Consider the following 17,873-nt stretch of genomic DNA (forward strand, 5'->3'; position numbering starts at 1 on the left):
AAACCCCATGGCTACTCTTATAAGCTCCTAGCTCTTTCCTGGATTCACAGGTAGGCAACTCTCTGCTCCAGTTTTACATCTCAGCTTTCTGCTCCCCTCCAAGCTCTTCACAGTTTCTGTTTCTAGGAGGACAAAGCTTAATAGAGCTACAACAATATTTACACACATTGCTGGCACTATCATCTCAATTCACTTTCTGTCTGAGAAATCAACACAAATCAATGGACATGATGTTTCTTTCTGAGAAAATAACACTAACACAAATCAACAGACAGAATGTCTGTCCGACAAAGTAACATCAACACAGACAGAACAGAGTGCTGACACCACAAGTATTCTCCCTCTCAGTTCTATTAGGTCCCAGCTTATGCCCAGCTTTTATCTGCTCTACTCCTTCCTGTTTCACCCTTCCTGTTCCACTCTTTTGGCAAGGTTCCTCCTACTGTGGGCTCCATGTAATTAGGCCTATTAAGGGCAGGGAAAGTCTCCAAACTCCCTCAGGTCTATTAAGGGCAACACAAATGCATACTGTTTTCAACAAAGACTTGACACAATCAATGACAAGGCTCAAAGGCACTTGCATAGCTGAAACAAGGAGCAAAGTGCTACTTTTCTTGTCATTACATCCATTTCCTTTGCCTTTCATAGATTATGTTTCAACTTTTTCTCTCATTTTTTATTGTTGATGAATAGTCTTCCATGACAGCTGGCTTCTCCTGGACATTGCTCTTGATGAAGCCTTTCTGCTTCTTTGGGGGTCATTACTTCATCTTCTAGATGTGTACTCACTGTTCCTTTAATAACATATAAAGCAGTTCAGATGCTGGAAGCTTTATTATAGGCTATTTATATAAAGACAGGAATATGAACCAGAATGAATGTCTAATTCTGCATTCTTAAATTTTCATTTGTATTTGCTTAGATTAATTTGCATAACAATACCCAGAAGGGATGGAAGAAAACTGTAACACTTTAGATTCAGGTAGCTCTTTCTGATTTGATGGAACGCAAATCCCAGAAATTATTGGAAGGTGATGGGGAATTTTCTAACCCTATGCCAGATAAAGTCTTGACACATTAATGCTGCTAACAGGAGGAGTTTGCAGATCTAATTAACTGGTTGTATGCTTTGGGAGCTGACAGATTTTCTTTATTTTCTGAAGAACAAGTCACCTTCTCCAGTCCAATGAATGTGTGAGTGAGGATCCTTCCTTTCTATAAGAGCTTAAGTTTAATTAGACTCTGAGTTCTAAGCTAAAAGAGAGATGGGGAACTTAAGAGAAAGAAGCAGCAGCACCTCAAATGGTGCTGAAGTTCAATACATGGTGGCAGAGAGAGGTGGGGAGCAAGAGAAATGGTAAACCCAAGAGTGACCAAAAGACTAATAGATAAACACTGAGCAGTGACTGTATGTGACATTCAGTTTAGTGGATATTATCTCTTATTAGGGAACAGGCATTGTAGGCATAGTGATCAGAAGACTACAGGTCCAGCCAAAAAAAGATACAAAGGCATCACAAGGACATTGCAGCTAAGAGTTACCTTCCTTATGGGTACTTTGGCTATACATGTTTCCTATGTATGTTACTATTCACATATGAGAGCCGGGCATATATTTCCCCATGTGCTTGTTTCTCATATGTGATTTCTATGTATGATCCTCTCTGATGGTATGTGTATTTGTGGGAGGTTTATGGAGAATTTATGAAGAATATTCCAGGTTTATGGAGAAAGTGAATGCTCTATTGCGATTTTTATTACTATGTAATTTAATTAAATTACTTTGTTTTGAACTAATTGTGTCCTTTGGCTGGTTTTTTGTTGCTGAGTTGGCTTTTACTCATGTCCAACTCTTCATGACCCCATTTGTGGTTTTCTTGGCAAGGATACTGGTGTAATTTGCCATTTCCTAATCTAACTCATTTTATAGATGAAGAACTGAGGTTAACAGTTAAGTGACTTGCTCAGGGTCACATAGCTAGTCTGAGGCTGAATTTGAACTCACAAAGAGGAATCTTCCTGACTCTAGGCCCAGCACTCTATCCACTGTGCTATATTAATGTAAATATATATGGAATGAGTTATGGTTTTGAGTGGATAAAGACCAAGAAAATAATTTGAAACTGGACTTGCCTAGGGCATTATGGACAGAACTTTATAGTATCCTGCCATCAGGTTTTTTTGTGGGCATAAATTACAAAATGGGAGGATGCATGGACAGGGGAAGGGAGAAAAAGGAGAGAGTGAAGTATGTAATGTGCTTTGGTTAAGTCGAGGGCTAATGAGGGGAAGGTGATTCCTTTGGTCTCTTATGAGGAAAACAGTCTGCAGGGGAGTGAGTGAGGAACTATGGGGGAGAGATTGAAAAAAAAGAGGGGGAAAAGAAGGCTCTCTTTTTGGTGGTGGGAGAGGAATCCATTAATGCATTAATTCTGAGTGAAGAGCAATATTCTGTGAGAAGATATGTGGACCCTGCACTGGGTGTTGCCTATGGGAATTTGGTACTTGGAGAAACTATTCTTCCTGCCTTAGTAGTGGGTGGAGTTGGACTTCCTAGAGGAAACTGGGATCTGGGAAAGTGGGAAGGCATGGACCCAGAAGAAGATTTTGAGGCAAATGGGTAAGGTGAGTGATTAGGGAGAGGGCAGGGGTCAGTGGTAGGCTGCTTAATTTGGGACCTGGGGGTTCTCCTATGGGGAGCATCCTATCACAGGAAGGAATTGATATTTTTTTCTGGTAGTAAGACACAATGGAAGAAGGGGGCTGAGGGGCAAGCTCAAGGGAGTAGCAGAAACTGCTTAGAGAGAGGAGTACAGAATGGTAGGTACCTTGGGAAGGTTTGATTACATGCACAATGCAGAGAATAGAGAGGGACTAAATTAATATAGTAGACATGAATGAGAGAATGAGGATCTAGAGTAGACAGAAGGGGAAGAGGAATAGTAAAGAGAGTAAGGGAGAGAAATTTCTGGAAAGGGTCACAGAAGTGAAATAAAAATGGAACCTAATGAACAGGACAAATTAAATGGGAGGAAAGGAAGGGGAATTCTACTTGAGGAAACAGAGGAGGAAAGAATGAAATGACTCGAAAAAAAGCAGAAAATAAAAATGAATTATTAATCAAAATTCCAAAAAGAAATGGGAGATAGATGAGGTGAGTCAGAAATGAGGGGAAGAAAACTGGTAGAAACAGGACCCCTTAAAAAATTAAGCTAAATTTAACTGAAGAGACACAGTACTAATGTTTACAGTAAAAGAAGTCATAATGTGAAGAAAAGTTTTGGAGACAAATGGAGGAAGATATAAATCTAACTCATAACTTTAAATGTGAATGGATTAAACAATTCAATTAAATGGAAAAGTGACAGATTGAATAAGAAAAGAAAACCCCACAATCTGTTGCTTATAAGAAACACATCTAAAAAACAAAGATGTGTACAGAATAAAATTGAGGGGATGGAATCTTCTTTTACTATGCATCAAATGAATCCACAAAAGTAGGAATTGTAGTTATACTATCCAAAAATGCAAAAACAAACATTCAAAAAACCCTGAAAGGATTAAAGAAGGAAATTACATTATGCTAAAGGGAATCATATACAGTAAACCAATATCAGTATTGAATTTATATGCTCCACATTTCTTAGCATTCAAATTCATAAAGGAAACATTAACTGAGCTGCAAGAATACATAGACAGTGGCATAATAGTGACACGTTCTCATTTAAAAAAATATTTTTAACATACTTTCATAATTTTGAGTTCCAAATTCTTTCCCTCCTTCCCGCTCCTCCCCCACCCAATAAGAAGTAAAGTAAAATAATATCAATTAATTATGCAGGTGAAATAACCCAAAATATGTTTACATTATCCATAATAGAAAAAAGAAAGAAAGAAAGCAAGAAAATTGTTCTTCAGTTTGCACTTAAGAGTTCATCACTTCTCTCCCTGGAGGTGGATAGCAGTTTTTCATCATGACTCATTTGGAATTGTCTCCAATCATTGTATTCATGAGAATAGCCAAGTGTTTCACAGTTGATCATCATTACAACACTGCTATTACTGGGCACATGATCTTCTTCTCATCTCACTTTGCATCACTTTATATAGTTCTTGTCATGTTTTTTTTTTTTTTTCCCTCTGAAATACCCCCTTTGTTATTTATTTATTTTTTTTGCTTTTTGGAGGGGCAATTGGGGTTAAGTGACTTGACCAGAGTTACACGGCTAGTTAAGTTTTAGGTGTCTGAGGTAGGATTTGAACTCAGGTCCTCCTGACTCCAGGGTCTGTTCTTTATTCACTGTGCCACCTAGCCGTCCCTTTGTAATTTCTTATAGTACAGTAGTACTCCATCACAATCATATGCCACAACTTGTTTAGCTATTTCCAAATTGATGAGTATCCCCTCAATTTCAATTCTCTATTCTCTTTGGAGTATAGACCTATTAGTGGTGCTGCTGGGTCAAAGGATACGCAGAGTTTTATGGCTTTGATTTCTACGTCTGAAAATTCCCTTTTCATATCCTTTGATCATTATCAACTGTAGAATGGTTATTATTTTTATAACTTCTACTCAGTTTCCTATATATTTGAGAAGTGAGGTGTTTATTGGAGAAACTTACTGAAATTTTTTCATTATTTCCAATATTTCACATTTTCTTCTATTTTTTCATTCTTTTGACTTTGTTTCTTGATATCTCATGGAATCATTAACTTTCATTTGAGCAATTCTAATTAATAGTATTTTATTTTTTCCAATTACATTTAAAGATAGTTTTCAACATTCATTTTTGTAAGATTTTTATTTTTAAACATTTTATTTTTTGCTTTTTGGAAGGCAATCGGGGTTGTGACTTGCCCAAAGTCACACAGGTAGTAATTGTGTCAAGTGTCTGAGGCCGGATTTGAACTCAGGTCCTCCTGACTCCAGGGCTGGTGCTCTATTCACAGTGCCACCTAGCCACCCCTCTAAGATTTTGAGTTCCAAAATTTTCCCCTTTTTTCGCCTTCCTCCCCCCTCTCCCCCCAAGGAGTATATAGGTTAGACAACAGTTATGTTAAACATATTTCCACAGTAGTCATGTTGTGAGAGAAGAATCTTTGAACCAATTCTGATGAGAGTGAAGTTAAAGCATTTGCCTGGCATCCCTCCTTCCAGTTTTCCTTCTACTATAAAAGCTCTTTGCTTATCTTTTTTATGTGAGAAAATTTCTCCATTCTACCTCTCCCTTCCCTCTTTTCCCAGTGCATACTTCTTCCCCCCCCCCCCCTTAAATTTTTTTGAGGTCATTCCAACACAATCAACTCATGCCAATGTCCTCTGTCTATGAGGACTCCTTCTTACTCATAATAATGATGAAGTTCTTAGGAGTTTCATGTTATCATCTCACCACCAGTTTCATTAATAAATTGAAATTGCTCAGAATTTTATACCTCAGTGGTCTTTTGTTGTAATTTAGAATTTTGAGGTCACAACTTCAGATCTGAGTCTACTCTCTAATACCTAGAATCTTTGTCTTTGTGGGAGTGTGAGCCCCATGGTTTTTTTTTTTTTTTGGAATTTGCTTTATAACTACTCTACTTGCTATGCATTTGAATGTTTTTTTTTTCTAGGAGATAATTGAGGTTACTGGCTAGTTATTAATGGGAAGCACATTGGTAAGATCTAGTGAGCTATAGTAGTAGAAGTAGGAGAACCCAAGCTAGCAACTGCCTCTCTGAAGCAGCTTTCCAAACTGTGAATATGATTGCAAGTTTGGAGGAGTGATCCCAGAAGGGATGTTCTATTCAAATACTGGGAAAGAAGAGATGAAACAAGGATGGAAATCAAGTTGCATATCAGGGTTGGAAAATACCTGGAGAAATGACTCCTTGGGATCCAATTAAACTCATGCTAAATTCTAGTTCTTTGGTCTTATATGAAGACTGTAGAATATCATGTTTAGTTGAAAAATAACCTGCTTATAAAGTTTATACTTGTTTTCTGATCAGGTCCTGATTTTGGGTAAGTTTCTTGCAATTAGAGGTCTGGTGCCTGAAGACTCTGGTCTTGGATAATATGGTCCTGAAAGCAAGAACTATGGTTTTTGAGAAGCTGATTGTGTAGCTTTTCTTATATGATTCTCTGAACAGGGAAGAGAAGATATTACTCCCTTTGGCTACTTCCTGTGGCCTAGAACAAGAAGACCTTCAAACTTCTCAACCTTTCCACAAACAATGATGGACTGTTAGAGGGGAGTGAATGCTAAGTGATCGCTGACTTTCCAGAAGCACCATCCGAGCTTAATGCTCCCTGAGGCTAGGACTCTTTTTTTTTTTTTTGGCTTTTTGGAGAGGGCAGGGCAATTGGGGTTAAGTGACTTGACCAAGGTCACACAGCTGGTATGTGTTAAGTGTCTGAGACCGGATTTGAACTCAGGTCCTCCTGACTCCAGGGCCAGTGCTCTATTCACTGCACCCCCTAGCCGCCCCAATCTTATTAATTCTTTAACAGTAATTTATAACAACTGTTACAATTTTACAAGTAAAATTTCAGGCTATGTTTATAGAAAAATGTTTTGGCATAACAAACTTGAGCATATAGTTGTGAAGAGGTTATGTCTTAATATGGGAATTCTTCTTGCCTCTATTACCCTCCATTTTTGAGAAGAATATTTGTGTCTTGAAATATGTTTTTTCCCTAAACAACCTCATTTTCAAGTAAAAACCTTTTGCTTTTCAGGATTATTCCAACTCTTATTGAATTAAAAAAATGAAAATACAATAATTTTATATTCTTTTTTATATTTGGAACAAAACATGTATCTTGCCCTAGCTACAATTATTCTTTTTTTTTTTAAAAAGCAATTGGGGTTAAGTAACTTGCTCAAGGTTACACGGCCAGGTATTTCTGGGTTGGTGCTAAGTGTCTGAGCCTGGATTCGATCCCCAGGTCATCCTGACACTGGGGCTGGTGCTCTTACTTGCTGTGCTACCTGGCCACCCCAATTATTCTTTATATAGATGGGAAAACTAAACTTTCGGATTAGGTTCAGAAATAAAGCTTGTTTCTAATACTCAATTGAAAGTTATTGTAAAATGATATATATTTTAAAATATTTTCTAGACTTTAAAATGCTATTAAAAACTAACTAAAAATGGTTACATAGTACAACTGATTTTACTTCTCATTTTAGCTGACTATTTAAGAATTAATAAGCATTTAGTTTTTATAGTGGCCTGGAGCATATTGTGCCTATGTTGCTTTGGTCTCTATTGTGGCTATTCTTTCCTTCTCTTTAGGTGAAGGAGGATAGAGACTTATCAACCTTGTGAAATTCAGAAGGTCAGAAGAGCCACTAGGGGTCCAGTTGTGACATATAAAAAGTTCAAGAGACATAATTTCTGGATAATTAAATAATTTAATTAATTATGCTAGCATATAATTAGTAAAAGGAATCAGTGGCACTCTTGAATACCAAAGAACCCTCATGGAACCCACTCAATGCTTGGAAGAATGGGTGTTCCTGAGGGTGGTAATCAACTTTGATTGGTTAAAAATTAATGAGAATGAACATTATAATGAGAGGTGGGTCTATTCTAATGAAGAGCCCGGGGCTGTGACTCTGATCACTCTATCTTGGAGAAAGAGACCTATCTTTTATCCATACTATCACTCACATGAGTTAGTCTGGATAAAAGAGGGTCCACCTCTGCTCAGACCTGGTTGAGTAGAAAACTGTGGGCTGGAATTCACTTTAGATTAAATTCTTTGTAAGGTTCTCCAGTTAGGTGGGGCAGCAATTCCAAAATTTCATCTCATCATCCACCCTGCCCTTCAGAGAACTAATGGAAGTCCTTGGCAGAGATTTTTGCAGCTACCACAGTGGTGCTTAGTGAGGCTCTTGGCACAGTCCAAGATGTGACCTTCAAGGATTCAGGTCAGCTGTGAATCAACCAAGCAACCTCAATGCTGTCTATATGCAAAAAGATAGTTCCATCCATCAATGATGCCACATTCAGAAGTGATCACCATGGTGAGGCAAATGGCTTGTAACAACAACTTTAAATTTGAACCCTTGTTTCTCTCCAGGGACCCAGAGAGTGTGACCCTCTTTTGAGAGGGGAAGATGTTTTTATAATTTTGTTCTTACTAAAAGCTAATTGATATTAATTGGTTAAATGGTTAAAAGTAGATACTATATGGCACTGTAAAATGATATTAAAGCCAGAATCATTGACAACTGACATTGATAATGGGGGAACACATGGGAATGGGGGCTTGAGATAATAGCATTAGAAATGTACTCCAACCCTTGAGGAGTATTCCTAGAACACTGGAGGGAAGCTAAAGCTAGCCAACCCTCTGTGGATCCAGCTTGTCAGCATGAGTGGAATATGGAATTCTTGAGATTATTAGATCTATATACTTCCATTGTTGTAATCTTTATGAAACTTATTCTCCTGGTTCTCATTTTTTAGTTCTGCATCAGTTCATACAAATCATCCCAAGTTTCTATGAATTCTTCATATTCATCATTTGTTATGTCTCAATAATATTTCATTATATTCATTTATATGTAAATATGTAATTAATAGACCATATACATATATATATATTCATATAGCATAATTTGTTCTCACTTCCTTTCAGTTATTTGAGTCTATAATAAGAGAGGCTATGTGTGCTTTTTAAATATATGAGATCTTTCTTTTACTTTCTTGTAGTGTTTGAATAATAGTGCTGCTGTATCAAAGGGTAGATAGAATCTTGTGACATTTTTAGTATACTTTCAAAATGTTTTGTAAAAACATTTTATTTATATCTGGTGGCACAGTGTATAAGAGTGCTGGACCTGGAGTCAGGGAGACTCATCTTCCTGAGTTCAAATCTAGTTGTGTGACCCTGGGCAAGCCACTTAACCTTGTTTGCCTCAGTTTTCTCAACTGTAAAATGAGCTGGAGAAGGAAATGGCAAACCATTCCAGTATCTTTGCCAAGAAAACCTCAAAAGGGGTCACAAAGAGTCAAACACAATTGAAAAATGACACAGCTACAGCAGCTGCAAAAATTCACATCTCCACTCTCAGTACATTAGACTGCTTGTCTTCTCACTGCCCTTCATAATTTTTTTTTTTTTGCTATTGTAAGGGATGTGGTATGTGTTGTGTTGCCCATATAGGGGTATGTGGTCTTTCTAGAGGTGGTTTGTAGGGAGACAGAAATAGATATCTCTAGAGTTTCCTTCCTTTACTTTTTACCAAGAGAGAAAGTGATTCCTGCCAGGAGAAGAAGCAGGAGGTTGAATCCAAAGACTGGTCACTCTGTTCTCTTCAGAATGAGTGTACAGAGCTAGGATTATATACATCTGCCCCTCTAAGTATTGTTAGCTTTAGATGAAAAAATTTCTAGGTTCAGGCTGCATTCCTGATCACCAATCACTTAATGGGGAGGAAGTGCCCCAAACTCTATGTTTAAGGCTTAACTTTCTTTCCACTAAATGCCAAAAAGTACCCAAAAGAACAAAAGTAATGAGTAGAAAATAAACTGCTTAATACCAGCCAGTTACAGACAAAAATCAGAAAAGATATGCAGGTGAAAATATATCAGGCAATACACAGAGTGAATTAACTCTGCAGTTTGGAGCTAAATGTCTCACCTCAACCCAAGGAAAAATTACCTGGCATCTCCACAGCAGCAACCTGGGAATAAGGACATAATGGATGTTCTGGCCCCTCTACATGTCACCTTCTTCCTAGACTTTCTCTTCCTTCAAGAAGCTTATGATAATCTGGGACCGAGTGTCTTTTCTTTCAAAACTGGAAACCAGAACAACATACCTCTCTTCTTCCACCTTTCTCCATTTCCCCCTCCACATAGGCATAGAACATTGAGTAATAAATCTCTGCTAAGAAGAATTTTATGCAAATGGACTTCCAGCAATAGGTTTTGTTATCTTTAGGAGCTTGTAAGGTGAGGTCACAGAGTAATACATCTAAATGTAACCCCATTTAAGATGGTTAGACAGTGGAGGCTGGAGATGGATGCCTATGGGTTTGGATTCAGTCAAAGGGCCACACTTAAGGACCTAGAGGGTCACATGTGGCCTCAAGGCTGCGGGTTCCCCACCCCTGTGGTAGGACAAAAATCTCAAATGGTCTTCTACCCAAGAACTGAAGGGTTTGGAACTATGTGTGAAAGAACTATCTTTCTTTTTCTCAGCCTAAGGAAGTGGGTAGAACTTGAACTTGGTGAGAGGTGTGAGATAAGTTCTTTTAAGTACAGTCAGTGCAGGCACAAGGGATTGGAGAGGTAGAAGACTGTTTCTGCCTACTGAAGCCACCTTGATCAAGCAGCTTTGGTTGTAACATACTAGGAAGGGACGAGGGGAGGACATTGTAGCCAGATTTTGCAAAACTATGATCAGGGCTGAGTGTAAACCTAATAGAACTGCTACAGAATACTGTGACTATTGTGTTGCAGAGATAGAACCAGGTGAATTGATACTCTGCCATCTTCTGTCATGTTTATGTGCTCTCATTTTCTCTATCAGTCTTTGTTCTTTAAGAGTTTATTTGCTTTCTCTTTTGCATTTATTTCAAAAGAAACTTGTTTCTTTAAGACAGTTGTAATTGTAGTTACTTATTTGTGTGTTTCTTATGGAAAATGCCATCAAAAGAGGAGGGCAAATGGGTGTAAAATACCTGAGGGAAGGATAGAGTTTATTAAAGCTGGGAGGTCACCTGCAAAGACCTTAGCTTAAAAGGGCCAGGGTCTCCCACTGCATCCTGGGCCATCTCCAGTCATCCAGATGAATATCTGGTCACTGAACCCAGCCCTCCCTCACTTAAATCAAAGTCAAGTGTAAGTCATGTCATCATCTCCCTGATGTCACGGTTCTCTTCAAGAATGGACAAACACAACAACAACTCCTTGACAAAATTTTGATTAAACAGCAGATTGGGGAAGGTGTGGTAAATGACCTAAGAGTCTGCTCAGTGGCAGCTACCTTAGGCATTTATAATCATCAGTCTTTGACTGGAGAAGGCTCGAACTCATCATCTCCTCCCACCCAAGAAAAAGTTAAAGAAAAAAAGTAAGTCCCCCTAAGGGGTGGGTGGAACTAAATGCTTTGACTAAAGTTGAAGTTATGCCTGAAAGAAGGAGTTGTGAACAGAGACACCTCCAGCATAAGGGTGAAGGCCAACCAAGAAGGAATAACTGATTGTCTTGTTCACTAATCCTTTAACCTTTCACCCCTACTTACTGCCCTAATAATGACTAGTATTTATGTAGTATTTTAAGGTTTGCAAAGTGTTTAACATATGGTTTTCCATTTAATCCTTACAACAACTCTGTGTGGTAGATTTTATTGTTATGCCCATTTTACAGGTGAACAAACTAAGGCTGAGATAGGTTAAGTACTTTGCCCAAGATCACCTAACTAGTAAGTGTTCAAGGGAGGACTCAAATTCAGGTCTTCCTGATGCCAAGTTAAACATACTTGAACCCACATACTTGCCTCTATGCCCAAAGTATGAAAACTCAGTATTGTAAATTGTTAGAGAGTTCTCAGTGTCCATTTCATACAACCTCTTCATCTTTTACAGGTGAAGAAACTGAGGCCTCGAGGGATAAACAACAGAGATGGAACTACCGGTATTTTAATTTTTATTTCTTTTTTTTTTTTTTTAATAAGCAATCGGGGTTAAGTAACTTGCTCAAGGTTACATGGCCAGTTATTTCTGGGTGTGGTGCTGAGCATCCGAGCCCGGATTTGATCCAGGTCATCCCAACACTGGAGACGGTGCTCTTACTCGCTGAGCCACCTGGCCGCCCCTATTAATTTTTATTTCTTTTATCACTAGTGATTTAGAGTATTCTTTCACTTAGTTGTTAATAGCTTGCATTTTCTCATTTGAAAGCTGCCTGTTTATGTTATTGAAAGTTATGCTATTGGGGCAGCTAGGTGGTGCAATGAATGACCCTGGAGTCAGGGTCCCTGAGTTCAAATCCGGCCTCAGACACTTAACACAAAAACTAGTCGTGTGACCTTGTGCAAGTCACTTAAACCCAATTGCCCTCCAAAAAGCACACAAAAAAGAAAGTTATGCTGATTCCGTGATCCATTGTTCTCAGTCCTGCTTGTAAATCAGTGTTGGGGGAGGCATCATCCAATCTACAGCTTTTGTATTACTTGCTATTCATCACATAACCCACCAGTGATGTTTGTATGCCTAATTGTTAAACATCATGTAGCAGTACTTGTTATCCCTCCCATAAAACAATTTGGGGTGTTGTTGAGATGCAGTGGCCCATCCCCTTTTGCTGATGTGGACCTATATGAATTGCCTTTATCTTATTATAAAAATTATCAATAAAAACTGGCTCTGTCTTGAATTCCTTGCTGATTACTTTTTTAAATTAAATTTTATGTTTATTTTTAGTTTATATCATTTACTTCCACAAGATTTTGAGTTACAAATTTTCTCCCCATCTTTCCCCTCCTGCCACCCCAAAACAGCAATCCCACTGAATACCTCTTCCCTCAATCTGCTCTCTCCTATATCCTCCCCCATCAACCCTCTGACTTTCTAGTAGGGCAAGATGGATCTCTATGTCCCAGTGCATGTATATCTTATTTCCCATTTGCATGTAAAAAAATACTAATAATACATACATACATACATATATATATATATGTATATATATACATATATTTAAAAACATTTGATTTTAAAATTTTGAATTCCAGATTCTTTCCTGTCCTCCCTCCTCACCCATCCTTACTGGGAAGATAAGCAATTCAATATAGGTTGTACATGTGCAGCTATGCAAAACATTTCCATAGTGGATATACTGTGAAAGACTGACTATATTTCCCTCCATCCTATCCCACCCCCAACTTGTTCTAACCTGCCTTCCCCTGCATCCCCCCTCTCATCCCCTTTCCCGCTACTCTCCTGTAGGGTGAGATACCCTATTTAGCGTGTATGTCATTCCCTCCCTGAGCCAAATTAAATGAGAGTAAGGTTGATCCATTCCCTTTTGCCTTCCTATTCTTCCCCTCAGTGTAGAAGCTGCCAGATCCTGTGTTATCCTGATTGTGTTTCCATAGTATTCAAATTGTTTCTTCCTGTCTGCTTGTGATATTTTCTCCTTGCTCTGGGAACTTTGGAACCTGGCTATAATAATCCTAGGAATTTTCTTTTTGAGATCTTTTACAGGAGGTGATTGGTGAATTCTTTCAACCTCTATTTTGCCCTCTGGTTCTAAAACATCAGGGCAGATTTTCTCGAGTATTTCTTGAAGGACAATTTCTAGTTTCTTTTTTTGGGTAGTACAATAATTTTAAATTGTCTATCCTGGACTTATTTTCCAGGTCAGTGGTTTTCCCAATGAGATATTTCACATTGCCTTCTATTTTTTCATTTGTTTGGATCTGTTTAATAGTATCTTGATTTCTCATAAGGTCACTAGCTTTCATTTGATCCAATCTAATTCTGAAGGAATGATTCTCTTCAGTGAACTTTTGAGATTCTTTTTCCATCTGGCAAATTTGACTCTTTAAGGCATTCTTCTCCTCATTGGCTTTTTGAGCCTCTTTTGCCATTTGAGTTAGTCTATTTTTTAAGGTGTTATTTTCTTCAGTCAGGTTGTTGACTCTCTTTTCATGATTTTCTTGCATCATTCTCATTTCTCTTCCCAATTTTTCCTCCTTTTCTCTTATTTGGTTTTCAAAATCTTTCTTAAGATCCTCTATGGCCTGTAACCAATTCATCTTTTTCTTGGAAGCTTTTGGTGCAGGAATTCTGACTTTGTTGTCTTCCTGCCATTCCATGCTTTGATCTTTTTTGTCCCCCCAAAAAGGAATCCAACATTGGATTGCTTTGCTTGCTTTGCTTCCTTTGCTTGCTCATATTGCCACTCAATTACTTGACTTTTGAGCTTTTTGCCACAGTAGAACTCTGCTTCTAGAGAGGAGAGCTTTGTCTCAAATTGCTGGGGTTTTTGCAGCTGCCAGAGCTTTTCGTTGGCTGCCCTCTCTGAAGCCTCCATACACTCTGGCTCACTGGTCACACACACCCTAGGACCTCAACCCTAGAATGCAATCCAGATCCAAGCAGGTTAAAGCAAGAGCTATTACCCCTCAGACTGGTTGCTTGGTCCCCCTACAATCTTCAGGCCAGGGGTTCTGAAGCAGCCAAGCAGCTGCAGCCAAACTTCAGCTGCTTCTCCCTCTAGGGGCAGAAGCTGGACCACACTCCTGGACTCCCTGTTCCCCAAATCCACCGATCTCTCACTTCGTCTGTGACATTTATGGCTTGATAATTCTGGAAACCACCACAGCTACTGGTGATGATCCCTCTAGCCATGGCTGGCCTGTGTGCCCTGAGGCTAAAACCTTTGGCTCATGAGGGGCGGGGCTTGGTTCCCAGGCACTGTATTGGCCCCTTCTTGCCAGCCTGCAGGGCTCTCTTCAGTGGGAGGCTAGCTTCTCTCTGTCACTTTGTGGGTTCTGTAGCTCTAACGTTTGTTTAGAGTAATTTTTTACATGTATTGGAGAAGATGGAAGCGGGAGCCTAGAGGAAGTCCTGTTTCTACTCCACCATCTTGTCTCCACCCCTCCTCATTGATTTCTAGTGATTAGCCTGTCAACATGTTCTTATCATAGGATATTTTAATAAACTCTTTTAAATTCTCTTTGTCCTGAGTTTTGCCTCATTAATCAAGGTAAAAGTCTGAGCAAAGATTTTTCCTTTTAACAATATTCTTTGACTACTCATCTAATGGGTAATAGATATTATTTTCATATATTTGTATCAATTACCAATGTAGTTTAGATATCATATCTTTAGATATCAAAGATAATTGATGAAATTCTATGCATATTTTTGTCAGCATAAGTTACATGAGGAGTACTTTCTTGTTAAATAAAAAAATCACATTGTTAGATACACAAGTCTACACAAAGAGATGTTCTGTGTTGAAAGACTTGTCTTTTAAAGAAAAATACTAAGGTTCAAGATTAGCAGTTAATTAGTTGGAAGTAATAACTACATTATCATTTCCACTGACTTTAGTTTTGATTTATGTTTAATAAGGAGGGGAAAACCTTTTCAATTCAATTCTTAAAAGGACAATAGAGTAAATGCTTGCAGATATTTTCCATGTGTTTCTACTGTACATTACTAAAGACATAAAATTTTAATTACTAAATATATTGGACCTGTGTATTAATTAAGTGGTTTCTAGTTTTAGTTACTTAGGTATCAGCACTTTTCCTGATAGCTCTTAATACTCACTGCAATCCTTAACAGAGCCTGGGCCCAGAGAGAACTAGGATTGAGGTTGCCAAAACGGCACTGAGGCCAATGTGCCCTCCTCTCCCAACAATTAAGCTAAAAGTCTCAGAGCTCTTGCCCTCCAGATGGCAAGAAAATCTGTATCTGTAGGAGGGTTTTAATTAAGGCACTTTGATACCATCTATAAATGATGCCAAGAATTCAATCTCAAGGAAGTATGTGTAACATTATGACTAAAAAAAAAAATGGAACTTCATTAAATACCTAGGCCATGATCAGAAGGCATGGAATCCATTATTTCATAATCCTCTCAAATATTGTCTTTTATGATACTACTTAGTCAATTAAGACTTGTAATTTTTTGCTAAGGGTGTGTATATAGCATAAAACATTATTTAACAGCTTACATGGAGGAACAAAATTTATGCTAGAGGAGGGGAAAGCCAGGCATAATCTGTTAGATATGGACACTACTTTTGGGAAAAGTAAATTTTTAAAGGTTCAGAAAAAGGACAAGTAGGATTCGATGAACTAAAAATTCCTCAGAGGAAGTTAGTCTAAATGACATAGGAAATTCTTAGGAATAAAATAATAAAGATGAAAACACAAATGATGCCAATGAGAAAGAAATGAGAGAGTTGTCTAAGGTGATGGATGTGTATGTATGGAAAGCTATAAAACTGTAATGGGAATGTAAATTTTTAAGATCTTCCCTGCCCCTAGGCTAAAGTGCATCTGGAGCCTGGGGTGGGAAGCTTGTTTTTCAGTAGATACTTCTTGATTGGCCAGTGAGTCAATAAGGTTGTTACATTCTCTGAGCCAGGAGAAGGCTATATAAGCCCTGATGTGTAGCTTTGTTTTGGGGCTCACTTTGAGAAGTGTTCTGTGATTTGATCAGATGAGACTCTGGGAAGCCGTTGTTGAGAAGCCCCCGGCTTTGAAAAACCCAGATGTTGATTTGGTATGGATGTAATGGTTGGACAGTTTGGAAAACCTGTCTACTTGATCTGTTTCTCTGTCTTGATAATTCTGTCTGTATATTCTGAAGTTTGGGGTGCTGACCTTTTTCCCCTGAACTAGGTAAATGATACATATTTGACTGATTGAAGTAAGCTTGTTAACCCATTATGAGTTGCTTTCCTTTATCAAAGCATATCCAAGAACCTGTGTTGGCAGCCACCCTGGGGATGCTGGGGTGCTTGCTTATACAAAAACCAACTTAGATTTTTAAAAATAAATTTATTTAATTTGAGTTCACTTCCACAATGTTCACTTCTACAAGATTTTGAGTTATAAATTTTTCTCCTGGTCTTTCCCCTACCCCCACACCAAGATAGCAAGCACACTGAATACCCCTTCACCCAATCAGAGTGACAGAGAAATAAGTCTTTTACATATTGCAATCTTGTACATTTCTCTTAGGCTAGAAAAGTTAAAGAAAAAAATCAGATTCATAATCCTTTGCTTCCTTCAATGTCATAAAAGTTGAACAAACTTAAACAGTCATAATCTCATACATCAACTAAGTCATGTTACAGATTAAATTACTTTTAGAGGGTTTACAAATAGGCTGATTTAGGGGAAAGATTTACATGTTACCAAGATAATCATAAGCACTGGCCTCTGTGAAATCCTTCAGTTAGCTAGGGGAGCAAACAAATAACTAAAGTGCTTTGGGGAACTCAAACTCTCCTTTGGCTTTTATCAATGAAATGTTAAAAATCTTCCCGTAATATTGTTATTCCAGGAGTCAGATTTTGGTCAGGTGAGGTTAATATTATCAGAAGATAAGCTTGTAGTTATCTAAAAGTTGCAGGAGGAATGGCCCTGAGCCCTGAAGAATAAAAATTAATAAAAGGAAATAAAAAGTTCTCATAACAGAACCTTGTTGATTGGCCAAGTGGGACTCAAGGGGACAAACACTTGTTGGAAGAGTCACCATTGTCTGAGGTCTATGAAAGCAATCATATCAACTCACACACTCTCTTGGACTTTGAAAAGAAACCAGAGCACAGCAAAGTGTATCTTTTTTTTTTTGAGGGGTAGAGTGGATAGGGCAGATATTTTGCCATGCACAGGCTCCTTCCTCCAGGAAATGGAGTGATTGTCCTGGAGCAGAAACAACTGGAGTTATCTGGGCTCATTCAAACTTCAGGTGATAAACTCAAGTTCTGTTAAGTGAATTTTTTCAACTTAATAGAAGAACCATGAAAGAAATGCAAATATGTGTGTGCTTACTCAACCCAAGAGGGTAGTTCATGGACAATGTTTGTGATCTCCAACTTCTGTAAAGGATATCTGGAATTCTCTAGACCTCAGAATCCTCAAATCTAAACTTCTAATTAGAGAAAGATTTAGTAGGTAGCACCAGCTTTAGGTGTTCCCTCATGGATTATCCTTAGATTAGAATGTTCTCAAGTTCAAGAGTTAATACACTAGGGGGTGGCTAGGTGGCTCAGTGAATAGAGCACCGGCCCTGGAGTCAGGAGAACCTGAGTTCAAATCTGGGACACTTAACACAAAAACTAGCCGTGTGACCTTGGGCAAGTCACTTAACCCCAATTGCCCTCCAAAAAGCAAAAAAAGAGT

The sequence above is a fragment of the Petaurus breviceps genome, unplaced genomic scaffold, assembly GCF_028583685.1.
Source record: "Petaurus breviceps papuanus isolate PSGF00001 unplaced genomic scaffold, PetGlider_PUasm1.0 90897, whole genome shotgun sequence".
In the NCBI taxonomy this organism is placed as follows: domain Eukaryota; kingdom Metazoa; phylum Chordata; class Mammalia; order Diprotodontia; family Petauridae; genus Petaurus; species Petaurus breviceps.